Here is a 14,352-nt window from a genome sequence, read left to right as displayed (position 1 = left end):
TTGTGCCAGGGCCGCCTTGGTACCGTGTTAGGCCCCGCGTCAATCATCCAAACATCAACAGAGCGAAGAGGAAACAGTCGGTACAGTACACTCCGGCCTCAACACCCCCAAAATATCCGCTCTTTTGTGTGGGAGTGTGCTATCCACGTGTCTGTAAGTATAAACCCATTCCTCTCTTGCAGTTGCAGCTTTGAACTACCAGTGTTTTATCGCAAGCGAGTCCTTTTTGCGTGGGGAGTTTGTTCTTAGTGAGGGACCAAAATCATTCTCCGCCTCCATCAGGAGTTGATATCGCTTTCCTGGTAGGCAGGCGGCCAGAACTGTCAAAATAAAGTTACCGCCGGACTGTTTTCAATTAAGATTTAAAGTGCCAGGGATTCGACCCGACTAAAGAGTTCTAAATCTCTAGTTGGACGTAGTTTTATCTTATAGATTGTTGGTTTTGGTAAGACTTCTAGCTTGAGAAGAGGAGAAAAGAATCTTCGCAACTTGTAACGTAAGTCGAAGACGACTAGTCTTCTGTCAACTGGAAAGAAAAACATTAACGGTTCCACACTAATAGTTTGGACACTTTCTTTTCCGTGTCTCTCATCTTCCTTTACATATTTTACCGAAAATATTACAGATAAAGCTCCTTAGCTCTTTTGGAAGGGCAATCCTTTGTTGTTAATTGGTACAATAATAGAAAGAGACAATTTTGGTGGTGTTGAAAATCGTGATGTTCCCTTTCTCGGTACCTCACGGTTGGGTGCCGCTGTGGGTGCCGCTATGGGGATTACAGGGGGATTGAGTTGCGTAAAGTACCATACTGTCTTGTCTTTTGTCACTGGAAATACTAGTAATTCTCTTAGTACTGGCACTTAGGAAAAAAGCTGAGGATTTCTTGAGACATGTTAGGACTTTAGCTGCTTACTGTCGGAATCTGAAAGGATATGAGGTAAGAAATTGTTACAATTGTGAAAGATTGTAAGATAATCCTAGCCAAGTATCTGTTTTCATGTTGTCTTTTCGCCACCGTCCTTTCCTAAAGTTCACACTTTGTCACTTTATGTCTTTCTGTAATGATTTTAAAAGCTGTGACCAAGACTGTTAACACATTTGTGTGTGGAAACCCCAATGTGTAAGACAGTAGGGCATGACCTTTAAGGTTTTGTTTCTTTAAGTGATTTCACGCTCTCTCCCCAGTTGGTCAACTGGACTATAGGGAGCAAACACAAAAGGGTTACTGTTGGATGAATAAGCAGTGTGTTTTGGTTGTACTAAAATGTATACAGTAATAATCAACAAAGCAACATTAGTATATCAAACTGTACACTGGCAAATTGCTTTCTTTTGCATGTATTAAATCTTCCTCTTTTTTCTTTTTCTGAAATACCACTAACATTAAATGTTAAAATCAAATGGGTATTTTTCAACACTAATGTTAGTAACGTTAATAGTTTTATTTGCATAGGAAGGTGTTGCATACTGTGGAACATTGTACAATTAACTACAAAGAAAAGTTTGAAGGACTGTTTAGTTCTTCCTTGAAAACCATATTGCATCTTGGACTTACCTCTTCCAGTGAGAATTTTTATTCAGCCTATCCATTCCAGGCTAAATAAAGGTCATTGATTGATTGATTGATTGATTCAAAAATGAAGGATAAATGTATCCACAGATTTGTAACCAATAAGCACAGAATTAAAGTTTGAAAGTATCCGCATGCATTTCCGTCCTACTTTGTTAAACTGTATTGTATCACTTTAGTTTTGGCCAATTTAGCCAAAAAGAGAAATTAAAAAAGATAATCCCTACCTACCGATCTCAACTTTTAAGGACTGAGACAGGGAACACAACATTTTTTTTCTAGGCCTAATACTTTGGAATCCTGAGCCACTATATTGCATACTACTCTCCAAGCAGAGGTTAGGCTCCGGCGTTTTTTTAAACGTTTTTTTTAGTCGTTTTTATCGAGCTTTCTATTTTGTCATTATTCTTGAAGTCCGCCAGCCAAACTGGTTTTGATACAACAAGATAAAATAAAAAAATTGAAAGCCCGATAAAAACGACTGAAAAAACGTTTAAAAAAGTTTAGTATATTAAGCATCCTCATACATTTCAGTTCTACTTTGTTAAACTGTATTGTATCACTTAAGTTTGCGCCAATTTAGTCTAAGAAAGAAATTTAAGAAGATAATCCCTACCTACAGTTCGTTACAGAGGACGGTGGAAATAACTTGCTGCCCAATGTGCCTCACGGCACAGGAGGACCTAAGGTACTGACCCTAATTTCTTCAGGACTGAAACAAGAAACAACAGTTTTTTCCCTAATCCTAGGCCCAATACTTTAGAATCCTGAGCCACTAAATTGCATACACCAACCGTCTGTACAGCATCACTCCTTCAAGCATGCCAAACTAGTCCCCAAACAAACGGCCCAGCATTTAAAATACCTCCCTAATATACCTTGGCACCAGAGCCTGACAGCACGGTTTATTGTTTGGGAAGACTCTTGATGCATTGGTCTGGTGTTTGAGCCATTACGTTTGGGACAGTGGTTTTCTCTATAGGGGGTCGGACAGCAAGGCTGATTGAGTCTTTTGTATGTCGGACAATCACAGTTAGGGTAGCAGTTCTGATGTAGCCTGGGCACCATACAGAAAATAGTTCGCTCCGGCGTTCATCATATACTATATACAGTCGCTTCTAGCTCTGACATTCATTATACACTATACATATCACTTCTCTGTTGTTCTGTCTCGGATCCCGGACCACGTTAACGTATGAATTTCTACGGGGGCTCCTTGCACTCGCTGCCCTAAAAAATATTTTTAAGGTAGCAAGTGCAAGGTTTCCGGGTAGAAATAGGATGGTACCCAGGCTTAATAGTCGAAAGTAGGGTTGTCTCCAGGACCCATCCCTCCATCCTGGGATGGAAGTTTTCTCATAGGGATGGGTAAAAAAGGTGGATTGGTATATCCAGATTTTTAAAAAAATGACTACTAATTGCATGGCATGGATCAGCTTTTCAGGCGTTGTTTGTAAATTGTTACTTTTCCAGGTTAGCATTACATTTTTTAATCAAAGGCTAACTCTGACAAGGGAAAGACGGGCCTGGGGACAATTGAAAGTTGACTGGAGATCAAGGGACTAGGTAGGTAGGTAGAACTGGGATTGTCATAAGGTTTTCTTCAAGTGATGATGTGTCTTCGTACACTTAAAAGTGCTTGCTGATTACAACATAAGAGTAGGGTCTTTTAATGCCCTTACTGGCCTTAGCTGTAACCACTGTTGTTGGTATACACCAAATGGGGACATTTGAGACCACGCTTCGTTATGGCCATATTCATTAGTGCAGGTGCTGACACTGATGTGGTTTGTGGTCTCCATAATTGGGGTCTGCATTCCCTTTTCCATAAGGCATAGGCAGGCTATTTTAGATTCCCATAATGTGCGGGAAAACTGATTTATCCTTTTATCCTCGTGACTTAAGGTCTCATTCATGTATTACTCCGAGTGGGTACCCTAAAAGAGATCCGAGCCAAAAAATAAACGGCTGCACGGACGCGTGTTTTTAGCGGTGAGAAATTCCCTTTTAGCCAGTGGAACTGATCTCAAAAGTTGAATTGGTGAAAGCTTGTTTGTAACTGAAGAAATTAGCAGGTAAAGTTTTGCAGCCGCATGCTAGGTCGGAGGTACACAGTCATGGGTTCTGAGTGGTGCGGTTGTACACCAGCAGCGAAAAAGTGCCTTTTGTGGGGATTGACTGATCGTAGTTTGTCATTGCTATAAAAAAAGTTCCTACGTATAGTTTACGTTGGCAATTTTTTCCCACCATATAGGGCAAATGTGCTCGACATAGAATGAAAAATCTGCTGAAATTTCACGTAGCTTCATTATGAAAGCGCCCATTTAAACCACGAATTATAACATAGAAGTCTATGGGAAGAAGAAACTCATCAATGAGACCTTATAGCGAAGAGGCAAATTTTGTGTTGATACTGTAATTCATTGTCCTTTTGAATATAGTGTAATATCTAGGCGGACCTCCGGAATTTAGCATAAAGCACAGTTAGGACCCCCCCATGCAGACCCCATACTTGTTTACACTGTAGAATTCCAGAGTTATTACTGCCAACTGCCATGAAACACAATATTGAAGACATAATGACATGTTTTGTAATTTAAAATTAATGTTTTTCTGAAAAGTGCTTGTTTCATGCAATGCTACTAGCCCAGTTCTCTAAGTTGAAGAGGGATGTAAAAATCAGAGACCTAACCAGTTATTGTGACCAATCTACTATCTAGCTTTGCGTGCAGTTGTAATTTTAACAAGGAGTCTGCTAAAAGTTCAATTTGCTAAAACTTCCTAACTCACCAAGCCACTTGTCATGCATATTGCAAAGGTTCCAGAGCTTTGCATGCAGTTAGAGGTTTGAAAAAGAGTTTGCCAAAGAAGTTCAGCTTGCCAAAATTTCTTGGCTTGCCCTTGTAAAAGGAAGAACGCTTTGCTTTGTTGAACTTGGTCGTTTGAACTTGAAGTCAGAGACCAGCTCACTTGTGGTGACAAAGCTTGGTGGTTTATGTTAGTGGTTTAGCTATGAGTTCCTGCCAAAATTTCAGATTGCCAAAACATCTTGATTGCCTCAGCCTTCATCTAAAAGGAATGGGCCTTGGATGATGTTGAATTTGCTGCTCTGAACTTGAAGTCAGAAATCACCAAGCGTCTTGACTTTGTGTGTAGTCATGGGTTTGACAATGCGTTCTTGCCAAAGTTTTAGTTTGCCAAAACATCTTGATTGCCTTAGGAGGCAGGAGGCCTTGGTTGATGTTGAGTTTGTTGGTCTTAACTTAAAATTGAAGTCAAGCTTTGATAATGTGCGTTTGGTCTTGCAAAGGTTTGACAATGACCAATTCAGTTTGCCAAAAGTTTGTTATTGCCTCACGTAGAAGAAATAGCTTCATGTTGTAATTGAACTTGTTGGTTTGAACTTGACATCAGAAATAAGGCCTCTTGTCACGACTTTGTGTGCAGTCATAGGTTTGACCCTGAGTTCCTGCCAAATTTTTGGTTTGCCAAAACATCTTGATTATATGATGCAAGAGGAATAGGCCTTGATGATGATAAACTTGAAGTCAAAGCATTAATGATTTGGATTTGGTCATGCAAATGTTTGACAATAACCAATTCAGTTTGCCAAAATTTCATGATTGCCTCACGTAAGAGAAATAGCTTCATGATGTTGAACTTGCTGGTTTGAACTTGAAGCCAGAAATCATCAAACATCTAGTCATAACTTTGCCTTCAGTCATAGGTTTGACCATGAGCTCTTGCCAAATTTTTGCTTTGCCAAAATATCTTGATTGCATGATGTAAAAGGAAAAGGTCTTGTTGATGTTGAACTTGTTGGCATGAACTTGAAGTCAAGTTTGATAATTTGCATTTGGTCATGCAAAGATTTGACATTGACAAATTCAGTTTGCCAAAACTTCTTCACTGCCTCACATAAGAGAAACTAAGCTTCATGATGTTGAAGTTGTTGGTTTGAACTTGAACTCAGAAATCAAACATCCTGACATGACTTTGCGTGCAGTCATGGGTTTGACAATGATGTCTTGCCAAATTTTTGGTTTGCCAAAATATCTTGATCGCATAACGTAAAAGAAATAGCCCTTGGGAAAGTTGTTGGTTTCAACGTGATGTCAGAAATCAAACATCTTGTCTTTACTTTGCATGCAGTCATAGGTTTGACCATGAACTCTTGTCAAAATTTCAGTTTTCCAAAACATCTTGATTACCTTAATAAAAAAAGTATGTAGTCTACTAGAAAGAATTGGCCTTGGTAATGTTGAACTTGTTGGTGTGAGTAGTAGTATCCAGTATTTGATTATGAACTTGATTCCAGAGCTTTAAAGATTTGCATTTGGTCTTCCAAAGGTTACACAATGACTAATACAGTTTGTCAAAACTTCATGATTGCAAAAGAAATAGCCCTTGGTGTTGTTGAAGCTTGTTGGTGTGAAGTTGAAGTCAGAGACCAAGCATGTTGTTGTGACTTTGCATGCAGCGGTAGGTTTGACCAAGAGCTCTTGATCAAACAAAATTTCAGGTTGCCAAAACATCTTGATTGCTTTACGTAAGGAACAGCCCTTGATGATGTCGAACTTGTTGGTCTGAACTTGAAGTCAGAGACGAAATGTCTTGGCTTTGCGTGCAGTCATACACGTACAAATGTAGGTTTGACCATGAGGGCCTGCCCAATTTTTAGTTTGCCAAAATATCTTGATTGCTTCATGTGAAAGGAATAGCCCAAGGTGATGTCGACCTCCTAGGTTTGAACTTGAAGTCAAAGACCAAGCATGTTGCAATAACTTTGCGTGCAGTAGGAGGTTTGACAATGACTACTGGTGATTCAGTCTGCCAAGACATAGTGATTTCTTCACCTAAAAGAAATAGCCCTTGGTAATGTTGAATTTGATGATCTGAACTGGAAGTCAGAGACCAAGCATGTTGTCTTGAATTTGTGTGCAGTGGCAGGTTTGACAATGAATTTCTGACAAAACTTTTGCTTGCCAAAATATCTTGATGGCTTCATGAAATAGGAAGCACCCTTCATGATATTGAGCTTGTTGGTCTGAACTTGAAGTCAGAGACCAAGCGTGTTGTCGTGACTTTGCGTGCAGCGGTAAGTTTGACGTTGTCGTTCCCGCGTCTGCCGGTTGTCTGTCATCCCCGCTCCAACAGAAGCCTTCCCTGACATCTGGTTGTGGTCTGCAGCCAGACGCCATGTCTGTGTTTGGGAACCGTGAGGGGTCAGCGACAAGGCCAAGTACAGGGGAGGACCACTGCGTGTTTCTCTGGGTTATCTACAAAATGTAGATCTGTGTTTAACACCATGGTTACAGGGGAGGACCACTGCGTGTTTCTCTGGGTTATCTTCAAAATGTAGATCTGTGTTTAACACTATCATAATGGTTAACACAAGACCAAGTGCAGGGGAGGACCACTGCCTGTTTCTCTGGGTTATCTACAAAATGTAGATCTGTGTTTAACACTATGGTTAAGACAAGGCCAAGTACAGGGGAGGACCACTGCATGTTTTTCTGGGTTATCTACAAAATGTAGATCTGTGTCTAACACTATGGTTAACGACAAGGCGAAGTACAGGGGAGGACCACTGCGTGTTTCTCTGGGTTATCTACAAAATGTAGATCTGTGTTTAACACTATGGTTAACAACAAGGCCAAGTACAGGGGAGGACCACTGCGTGTTTTTGTGGGTTGTCTTCAAAATGTAGATCTGTGTCTAACACTATGGTTAACGACAAGGCCAAGTACAGGGGAGGACCACTGTGTGTTTCTCTGGGTTATCTACAAAATGACGACAAGGCCAAGTACAGGAGAGGACCACTGTGTGTTTTTCTGGGTTATCTACAAAATGTAGATCTGTGTCTAACACTATGGTTAACGACAAGGCCAAGTACAGGGGAGGACCACTGCGTGTTTCTCTGGGTTATCTACAAAATGTAGATCTGTGTTTAACACTATGGTTAACGACAAGGCCAAGTACAGGGGAGGACCACTGCGTGTTTCTCTGGGTTATCTACAAAATGTAGATCTGTGTCTAACACTATGGTTAACGACAAGGTCAAGTACAGGGGAGGACCACTGCGTGTTTCTCTGGGTTATCTACAAAATGTAGATCTGTGTTTAACACCATGGTTACAGGGGAGGACCACTGCGTGTTTCTCTGGGTTATCTACAAAATGTAGATCTGTGTTTAACACCATGGTTACAGGGGAGGACCACTGCGTGTTTCTCTGGGTTATCTACAAAATGTAGATCTGTGTTTAACACTATGGTTAACGACAAGGCCAAGTACAGGGGAGGACCACTGCGTGTTTTTGTGGGTTGTCTTCAAAATGTAGATCTGTGTCTAACACTATGGTTAACGACAAGGCCAAGTACAGGGGAGGACCACTGCGTGTTTTTGTGGGTTGTCTTCAAAATGTAGATCTGTGTCTAACACTATGGTTAACGACAAGGCCAAGTACAGGGGAGGACCACTGCGTGTTTCTCTGGGTTATCTACAAAATGACGACAAGGCCAAGTACAGGGGAGGACCACTGCGTGTTTCTCTGGGTTATCTACAAAATGTAGATCTGTGTCTAACACTATGGTTAACGACAAGGCGAAGTACAGGGGAGGACCACTGCGTGTTTCTCTGGGTTATCTACAAAATGTAGATCTGTGTTTAACACTATGGTTAACGACAAGGCCAAGTACAGGAGAGGACCATGACTGTGTGTTTTTCTGGGTTATCAGTATAAAACTATGTTGTGCTGACCTTATGTTTAGCTTAGGTATCAATTTGATTTGTTGGTTGTTCAAAAGAACTAAATGCTGAACTAGAAATTGAACATAAAAGTCAAAAACAGAGTTAAAGTTTTTTATGAGCCGTCCCTCTGTTTTCAGCCAGTTTTGATACTGTATTTACCTCTTCCTAAAGTTTAAGTTAGAAATATTCAAGAACCTGGATGTATGTTTTTTTGTGAATTACGAATTGCTGGTGCACAGATAAAAGAAAGTGCTTTTAAATCAACATAAAACAGAGGAGACAGTCTGCGTCTTGGTTGTTTCATTTTGGTTGGTCAAAGTCAAGTTTTCTGTCAGACATTTGCATGAGAAGCAAGGAAATAAATTGGTACGGCCTTTCCAACAATGCTGAAGATATCAGGCTGGCAAAAAGCATGCTTCTTAATTTCCAAGACGTGTGCTGGTGGTACAAAACTTCCTGACATTGCCGTCTGCACAGTCTAAGGAGACTTAATCCTGCTAAAGTTATACAGCCCTAATCCCACATCTCCTTCCTCCATCCTGATTATGTTTCAGCTTCCTCCCAATCTGTGTTGACATGTAAATACTGGGCACTGGCTTCTGTCTCTGTGGGACTCTAGAAATGTCTACAACCAAAAACTGTTCATGACACTATATTATATCTAAGCATGAAGAATCTAGATGTACTGTACACCCAATATGACTTCTGAGGGTCTGCATGCCTTTTTCCGTTAAGCGTTACGAGCCATTTTAATTCACCGTTAATCGTTACCGACCCGCTCTAATTCAACGTTAATCGTTATCGGTATATTCTTCGTGAAGCGTTATTGGTCGTTTTAATTCAACGTTAATCGTTATTTGTTATACCGAATTCGCCGTTAAGCGTTACTAAGCAATTCTTCGTAACACGTTTTTAAAATGCCAGATAGAACCCCTAAAAATGCAGGAAATGGTGTTTCAAAGGGTCCAGATTTCAAAATTTCTCCGAGCCTCCCGGCCTTCGGCGCTGGACATGGTAAAATATGTTGCGGAAGCGTCGCCCTCAAAAACGTAATAACTCATACAGATTTTAGAGTCAAACTTAGCTTGTTTCGGGCAAAAAGTACTCCTAGAATGCAGAAAATGAAGTTTCTCCGGACCTCCCTTGCGACGGCTTGCGCCTTTAGCGCTCACGACGACATGGCAAAATATGTTAGGACGTGGGTTTTCGCACAAAAAAACTTTTTCTCTGTAATAAAATGTAATTTAATTTAGCTTCGTCTTACAGCAATATCTGTCCTTCAAAATTCAGTAAATGGCGTTTCAGACGGTCCAGATTTTAAAATTTCCCCGGACTTATATTGCAACGTCTCGTGCCTTCCGAGCTCGAAATATGTCGGGGGCTCTGGGGGTGGAGGCCAAAGCTATAACCATGTGTAATTTGATGAAAATGTCAAAATCAACATAGCTTAGTCGGTCGGCAAAATTTGAAAATGCAGGAAATAGAATTTAAGAGGGTCTTGATTTTAAAATTTTCCCAGGGGGGGCATACCCCCGGACCCCCCTGGGATGCGTCGCGCCTTCGGCGCTCCATGTGCTGAAACAATAGTTCACCCCCCCCCCCCCCCCCACCAAGAAATTTGCTACCGCCGTCTCTGTGGCGGGCCGGAAACTCTGCCTCCGTCAATTTACAGATGCCATGGACATTGTCCCTGTCATTCCTCTGGGGTAATAATGGGGCACCTTTTGCTTCTCACAATGTCATTAGTCGGATATTTTCACCCATTGATATAACTACTCTAGCGTTGTATGAATAGGAATGCACGTCAATGTTACTGTTATGCTTTGTAACTCCTTCTGAATTTACCGTTAAGCGTTATCGGGCCTCCTGAATTTACCGTTAATCGTTACCGGGCCTTCTGAATTCACCGTTAAGCGTTACCAAGACCCCCCCATGCAGACCCTCACTTCTGTATGGTGTCCAGCTTTGGCATAACTATCCAAAAATGATGTAGGTTTTGGTTATCAGTGGCCCAAGTTTTAAGTTTTTGTGTGCATACATATTGTTGAAAGTCATTATTGTAGAGGATAGTGAGCTAGATTGTATTTTTCATCCGTCCATCTCAAAACAACAAGGGAGAGAGAGAAAGAGAGAGAGAGAGTAAGAATGAGATAGAGATTGAGGGACTGCAGTGGTATATTTCAAGCAGAGAGCTAAAGAGAAATGAGCTAGACTAGGAAAGTATAGAAACTAGAGTATTGAATTCTAACCTCCCTTCAGTCCATGTCAGGCAATGGTACATCCCTAGGCAGTGATTTTTGGCGGGACTCCAGCCCCTTGGGGAAGCTTACCCAGCCTGAACCAATACTTGGTGAGGTTGAGTCCATCAGAACTCACATCAGAACTTGTAAGGTGGTGAGGGTTAACCTCCAAGGTGGCTCAAGTTCTGGAGTCCTGCCAGGAATGTCTTGAACTTGAACTAGAGGAACTGTATCCTGCAGTGCATAGACTAATGTATACCTTTATATACGCTCAACAACTGTGTGTGATACAATGTTTGTTTGTTTGTTTGTTTGTTTGTGTTGTATACCCGGTAAACTGCCTTAAGGTGTAACACACCAGGTTTTTACTGATCGAAGAGTAGAAGCTACATATCTGAACAGATTTATTTCATCCACTAACACTGGGAAGGTCCCCTACTATTTTCCATAATTGGGGCCTTCAATTAATGTCCTATCCAAGGAACATCCCCTAACTAATGCTAGGCACTCATTTTCACCAAGGTGAAGTGTAGTCTCCAAGCAGACCCCACACTACAGTGCCTAAGAGATAGTATCAAAGCTGGCCAGGGAGTATAGCCGGCACCGTACGGCACCGGTGCCCGTTTGACTCCCTTTGGCCGGCTATACAAAACTGTACTCCTTGGCCAGCATTGATACTATCTCTAAGGCACCGTAGGGTCTGCTTGGAGACTAGCCCTGCAGATGTGAGATTGAATGAATCATCACTTGTTGTACTTTCCTCCTGTTTCAGATATCGTCCTGTTGATTTTCACAGGGCCTTGCTGTTTCCCCTCCGGCTCCTGTTCCTCAGTGTGTGCGTCTTGCGAGAGTCTTCCACATCTGGGCTTCAGACAACATGGCTACAGCCCTCAGGGTCTGAGACCTGAGCTGTCAGCGTCTCATCCAAACCTGCAGAGGTTCACACAGGAAACTTCTGACTTGGTGAGTGAGGATTCTTTTTTACCTCGATGAAAAATGGAGGAATAGTTTTTGGTGTGTCTGTCTGTGTGTGTGTGTTTCTGCATATTTGTGGTCAGCATGACTTTAGAACCTCTGGATAGATTGTAATGATTTTTGGTATGATGGTAGGTGTTGGGAAGATGAAGGTCAAGGGCAATTTTGGTCCCCCGGTGTTTGACCTTGGTACTGCAGCAGAACTTTGATTTTTTTGTTTCTTTTTTAATGAGTTTTCCTCATTGCAAGGTCACATGGACCACTTCTGGACACTGAACTAAATGCTTATTGTAGCAGCATCTCTTCTCCCTAAGTCAGAAACATTGACTCAAAATATATAATATAGGAGAAGCAGGGGTTACAAAGTCTGTTTGGGAAATCTACGGTGCACCCCATTTAGGCTGGAATGGTTTTCATACACGCACCTCGGAAAGGGCCCCTACTCTATTCTATAACAAGTATAAGTGTGGTGGGTTCTTTAATGTCTGAGACTCTAGCTGTCAGCGTCTCATCCAAACCTGCAGCAGGTTCACACAGGAAACTTCTGACTTGGTGAGTGAGGATTCTTTTTACCTCCATGAAAAATAGAGGTATAGTTTTTGGTGTGTCTGTCTGTGTGTCTGTTTGTGTTTTCACATATTTGTGGTCAGCCTAACTTGAGAACCTCTGGATAGATTGTAATGATCTTTGGTATGTGGGTAGGTGTTGGGAAGATGAAAAAAGATGAATGTCAAGGGCAATTTTTGGCCCCCCATTGTTTGACCTTGGTACTGCAGCAGAACTTTGATTTTTTGTATCTTTTTTAATACGTTTTCCTCATTGCAAGGTCACATGGACCACTTCTGGACACTGAGCTAAACGCTTATTGCAGCAGCATCTCTTCTCCCTAAGTCAGAAACATTGACTATCTGACTCAATATAGGAGAAGCAGGAGTTAAGTCTGCTCGGGAATCTACACCCCATTTTGCTGGATTGGTTTGATCCACTCACACGGGAAGGGCCCCTACCCTTTTTTAGTGTGGTGGGTTCTTTAACGTGCTGGAGGTGTAGCTCTCAAGGTAGCTACAGCCCGCAGGGTCTGAGACCCGAGCTGTCAGCGTCTCATCCAAACCTGCAGGTTCACACAGGAAACTTCTGACTTGGTGAGTGAGGATTTCACTGTACGTAGACTCTAGTTAAAAAGGTAAAATGATTGAATTAATTAACGAATTTAATTTTAAGTCATTTCCACACCTTTCAGTGTATAGGGCAGTGCCCATCTCTGCTTCTGTGGCCCTTGGGCCACACAGTTGAGCTAACACTACAGTACTGGGCAAGTCCGCTGACAGTGTGGTGTGCCACTCTCTTACTCTTTCTTGTAATGGCTTTCTCATACTGCTAATATGATAAGTGCTACTTAGAGAAAGCCATTCTTCGGTATGATTGATTACCTCCATGAAATGTCATGGAGGTTATATATTTTACCCTGCGTTTGTGTGTGTGTTTGTGTGTGTGTGAGTGTGTAAACAAGATAACTCAAGAATGGCTGGGTGGATTGGTTTCATACTTGGTGTGTTGGTAGTGTGTGATGAAAGCTGGAAATGATTAGATTTTGGGCCCCCTAGCGGCTCCCCTTGGTACTGCAGCGCAACTTCCGGTTTTGCTATCTCGGTGTTCTGAACATTCTATGGTCACGATTTTTGAGTGTTAGATAGCTCTTGTGCTCAGGAAGAAATGACATAAGTTTGGGTCCCCTAGCGTCTAGTTTTGGGATAGCAGGGGCATTTTTGTCAAAAACTTCTGAAGACGATAACTCAAGAAGGGACCAACGAATTTTCATGATTTTTGGTATGTAGGTACCTTAGACAATGTTGTACAAGATAAGATACTAATTATGCAAAATTGGAGTTCATTTGCATAATTAATGAGAATATTATATCATAGCAGTTTTTTCAATGTATCTCTTGTTCCAGACATGCTATGGTCTTGACATTTAGGTGGTAGATAGCTTTTAGTGCCATGACCAAGTGGAGCAAGTTTCAGCCCTCTAACATTTAATTGTGGAACTGCAGGGGCATTTTTGTCAAGACACTCCAAAGCGGATAACTGCAGAAAGGATTGACAGATTGGCATCATATTAGGCATGCGGGTACCTTAGACAAAGATGTTCATAATGATATACATGTTATGCAAATGAGGACTTAATTTGCATAATTAATGAAGAAATTGTATAATTCCATTGTTTTCAATAACTGGACTTCAATAAATGTAACACATGTTAATTATGATAGGTGGAATATAAGCGGAAACCAAATATGGTAATGAGGCATTGATTTGCATAATTTATGTAAAAATTGCAAAACCACCCATTGATTAATGATTTTATAATTTTGACATGAGTATGTTAGTCAATGATGAATAACTGCATGCATAAATCATGTTAATGTGTTAGTCAATTGCATGAAATTCACAAAAGCTCTAAATATTCATGGAGGTATGAGGTCGCCGAACTCTAGTTGCTTGTATGATAAAGAAGCCCCTAACAAATGTGGCTGACTTCAGAACGGAATGCCTCAGGACGAAATATGATTCTTTTTAGGTAGGAAGTAGTGCACAGCGTAGAAGTTTGAATTTGATGCCATATTGATAAAGATCCATTGGCTCTATTAAATTCAAAGCTCTGTGAAGGGATATAAATGTGTATTTGTAAGCTTTTCAGTGTTTATTTCATCATTGTGAGAGGAAGTATTTGAGCTCCGGACAAATTTCATGTTGTTGAATTAAAGGAAGTAACAGAAAATTAAACAGACTAAAGATTGAAATTAAGTCGGGCACACC

General features: G+C 41.1%; 1 long non-coding RNA gene across 2 annotated transcripts in view; it reads left to right on the top strand.

Annotated features, from left to right (window-relative positions):
• Positions 1–14,352, top strand: part of LOC118403868 — a 54,729-nt gene continuing 40,377 nt past the window's right edge. For both annotated transcript variants that reach the window (XR_004829702.1, XR_004829703.1), the window contains exons 1-2: positions 1–153; positions 11,333–11,523. This is a non-coding gene — a long non-coding RNA (uncharacterized LOC118403868). The remainder of the gene's footprint in view (positions 154–11,332; positions 11,524–14,352) is intronic.

Source organism: Branchiostoma floridae, chromosome 16 (assembly GCF_000003815.2).
Source record: "Branchiostoma floridae strain S238N-H82 chromosome 16, Bfl_VNyyK, whole genome shotgun sequence".
NCBI classification, from domain to species: Eukaryota; Metazoa; Chordata; class Leptocardii; order Amphioxiformes; family Branchiostomatidae; genus Branchiostoma; species Branchiostoma floridae.
The sequence above is the reverse complement of the archived record's forward strand: the minus strand, read 5'-3'. Positions and strand labels throughout refer to the sequence as shown.